This window comes from Megachile rotundata, chromosome 9 (assembly GCF_050947335.1).
Source record: "Megachile rotundata isolate GNS110a chromosome 9, iyMegRotu1, whole genome shotgun sequence".
Classification (NCBI taxonomy): domain Eukaryota; kingdom Metazoa; phylum Arthropoda; class Insecta; order Hymenoptera; family Megachilidae; genus Megachile; species Megachile rotundata.
In genome coordinates, this window is record NC_134991.1 from 2,556,154 (window position 1) to 2,560,086 (window position 3,933).

The window sequence follows — 3,933 nt, forward strand, 5'->3', positions numbered from 1 at the left end:
TAGGAATGTTGGCTGCAGAATATTAACATCTAATATTGGTTTATCGATTGGAGTTTCGGGAACACGTCAATTTTATTCGGGTCTGCACGTCAGCTGATTCTTCCTGCAGATCTTCTGACGGGTTGAGACCACCGAATCGAGGATTCCAGGTGAATCACTGACATTCAATATACCCGATTAATCATGTTACGATCAGGCGTGTAGGTATCAAAGCCTCTGGGGATTCTCTCGGTTAGATCAGTTCTAATTTTACGAGTTATCACTTTTAGCTTCGGGACACGAGAACGTGTAGTGTGCGGAGCTCATTCTGAACCGTCAACTCGTTAACTGGCTGACACCTCGAACTATATATCGGTAAATTAGCTCTCACTTAAGTAGTTATTACTGTGTCTCAATTCAGAAGTCATTGGCTGACCGCGGGGCAATTAAATTAGCATTGCCTGCCTCGATGGATCGTAACTTTCATTCAACGGGGCTCGCACGCTTGTCAGGTGGGTTATTTTTATACCTATCTAATGGAAAATGTCGTTGACTCAGCTACCGTTGGTGATTTGCATTAAATCGACCAATTAAAATGGTCGATCTAGAAACCGATTTATCGAAAAAAACTATTGATGAATATTATTCCTACGCACATATTGGAAATTGTTTATAATTGTCTAAAAAATTACAGAAAATTGGTAAATTGATGGAAAAGTAATGGCAATTTTTGTTATCATTATTTTTTAAGCGTATTTCTGCAATAGTTTTATTTGCATTCTTTATTCTTGGTTATATTTTGAGCTGCCAAATTAAAGATGGAAAAAATGATCGACTTTATTTTGAATTGAAAATATCCTACAAAACCAAAAATTAGACATTGCATCGACTAACAATTTAGCCTGGCAATTAAATAGATTTGTTTTTTGCTATCAAAATACTGACTCTACTGATTCTTATTTTTTGAAAATTTACTTGAATTAACATTACAACAATTTTCATTGGGCACAAGCCCAAATATCAACATGTGATATGAAGAACATTATGACTATTCCATGCTATGTTTGAAAGATAGGGATTGAATGTGCAGTAAAGACTGGATAACTGCGACAAACGATGGACTGGATAACTGCAACGTTACTATCCCCACCAAATAGGGGGTTCCCCCTTGAATCTTGACACTTGACGAGCAAGCAGCGTACGTAATGTAATCCGAACCGGCGTATCGATGTGACAACACTAATGCAACAGTAAAACTTTTTTAGTTTTTGGATTTGCTAAATATTACTTTTACCAATGTAATTGTGAAATTCTCCTGATCAAAATAAGACCAAACACGGCATAATTTGAACAATATTTGTTTATGTAGTAATATTGTTTATTTTTCGAGTGTATTGAGGTGCGATTTTATATGGAACCAAAAGACCATTATTCGTTGGATTTTTCTAAAAATTTAATTTTAAATAGTCTCTCTCGTTCGCACTCTGTCCTTCCCTACGTTTAGTGGTCGGCGCGGGCCAAATGTAAACAAAGAATCGACACCTCAACTGGATAACTGCAACGCTTGGGTCCCGATTTTGTTGCAGTTATCCAGTCTTTAGTGTATTTTGCTTCAGTTTTTTAAATCTGTTGTTTGTGTCTATTAGTGTAACAAAATTTTTTTATTACCTTGTACACTATCAAATGGAAATAGTCTGCTGTTTATAAAACAGTCAAAAGCTAGTTTGTATTTAAATTACAATCAAATTTAAAAATTATACTACGAGTGCTAAAATGTTTAAATCATATACGAATAATCTTGTAAGTAATAGTAGTTAGTAATACTGTATGAATTGTTAATTTCAATGAACTATCTATTCAACTAACAATAAATACTCAAAATTGCACCCAACACTATAATCATCACTTTGTTTTTTGTTTCAGGTGTCAGAATTTTCGAGAGGTCTACAACAATTTCGTATAGTTAAGTAGCACTATTGGATATAAATTTTTACTGTAAATTAATAAATTCGTAGACAACAACGTAGCATATTAAAAAAAATTGTTTAAAGTATGTATCTATGTATAAAAGTATACATGTATGTATAAAGATATGTAAGAAAAAGTCAATAAAAAGTTAATCCACATCAGCATTCTAATAATATTTTTAAATATCGGTTAACATCAATGATTTGTGATTTCACATAAAATTATTTTACTTCACTTATTTGCATAAATACAGCAAAGTAATCATGGTGAACAAAATGGTGGATTTACGATAATGCAATTTCATTATACACTATTATTATTAATGACGAATTGAACAAGTAACTAGATGTCATAATTTCTGTAATAAAAAATTTTATGTTTTTAAGGCTAAAAATCAGATAATGTAGAGTTACAATGTTTGATTTTTGACAGCTGCGATTGTAATAGAAGCAGGGTTCCTAGCTCGGAAGAAAGTTTAATTTTTCAATACGTTAACAATGCGTTCACAATTAAATTTCCATGTCATATTATTCTTTATTATAATGATAATGTCATAACTATTTTACAATTAGTAATCTAAAGTAAGAAAACTGAAAATTGTCATTTTTATGGATTACTGTTATAGCGTAAAAAATTCGAATAACAGCAGTGGGAATAAATTTTAAAAGCTTTTTTGATACATAGTAATCGCGAAATGAAACCGAAGAATTAAATATCTGTGTTTGTGATATCTTGTCTCTGCACATTCGTGCAGTATTCAACGCGTTGATAAATGATGAAAAAAAAATTATCTGTTTACTTTATATAAAAAGCTCTAACAAGGGACATCACCAAGGTGTTACATGCGGATTTTAATGAAATTTACATATGTGGTAGCTTTTTGAAAATTATTTGACACGTATTTTTTTATATCCGTTGACATGCATGTTGAGGGGGTGAAAATAGCCTTTGTTACGTGCGGGAAGCGCGCGTATAAAGCCTCGAAGATTTGTTTGCCCTAACAAAATTAATTGTTAACGGGACTTAATGTTTTTGTGGATCCGGAGATACGCTAGTCCCATACGGGCCCTTTCACAAGATCGCAATGTTTAGAGGATATGACGGAGGCAATTAAAGAAATGTAATTCAAAATAATTAGAAAATACAAAAGATTATATTTTGTATAATAAAATATGAAATGGTTAGAATGGTAGCGTATATGATATAATGTGAATTACAATGAATTGAACAAAAATATTGTAAATATCCGAGACGCGCAATCCGTAGATTTGAAGGAGAAACAATTATTCAAATACAAAATAAAATTATAATCCAGTGAGGGAAATCCCAAAGTTAAATAATTAACTACTGATTTACTTGCCGAAAAATTCATAAAATAGCTGGAAGAATAAAGGAAACAACTCACCAAAATGTCTGTATTTGTATGAATTTAGAATTAATCAATCTCTTGTAAAATGTGAAATAACGGCTGTGCCTGGTTACTGGGAAGAACACACACACATGAAAACGCTCCACCAATGAGAATTTTGAACGGGCCAATTGTGAAATTCAATTAAACTATAAAATAAAATTATACTTTAAAAATTAAAAAGAATAAACTTGAATATAATTGAATGGAAAAATAAAATAATATATTGAATTAAAATTTAACGTGATTATTAACGTGATTATTTAACGCGAAAGCTTTACGTGAAGATAGAGTCTTTGTCTGAATTTTGCACTTTAACAAATTTAAGAACAAACTCGTCTCTAAACCACTTCACGGACCCTCGACACGCACCTCGCGATTATACACCGAAGAGTGTCGCAACTTGCACCTCTCGGAGAACACCAGAGTGGGCCTAGTCCGAAATTGTTTATGTTGCATTGATATGCGCCTAACGAATTAGGCTGCGAGGCCAATGCGTAAGAGACCGTGATTCGTTAATTAGGTGGTGATGGTGGGTGCATGTGTTCCTCCCTTGTCCAGCTCTTATCTTTCTCTCT

The 3,933-nt window shown here is 32.8% G+C and overlaps 1 long non-coding RNA gene across 1 annotated transcript; it reads left to right on the forward strand.

Annotated features, from left to right (window-relative positions):
• Positions 1–307: 307 nt before the first annotated feature.
• LOC143265203 (uncharacterized) lies at positions 308–1,993 on the forward strand. Its single transcript, XR_013039437.1, has 3 exons — positions 308–491; positions 1,055–1,229; positions 1,903–1,993. It is a non-coding gene; the product is annotated as an uncharacterized LOC143265203 (long non-coding RNA).
• The last annotated feature ends 1,940 nt before the right edge of the window (positions 1,994–3,933 follow it).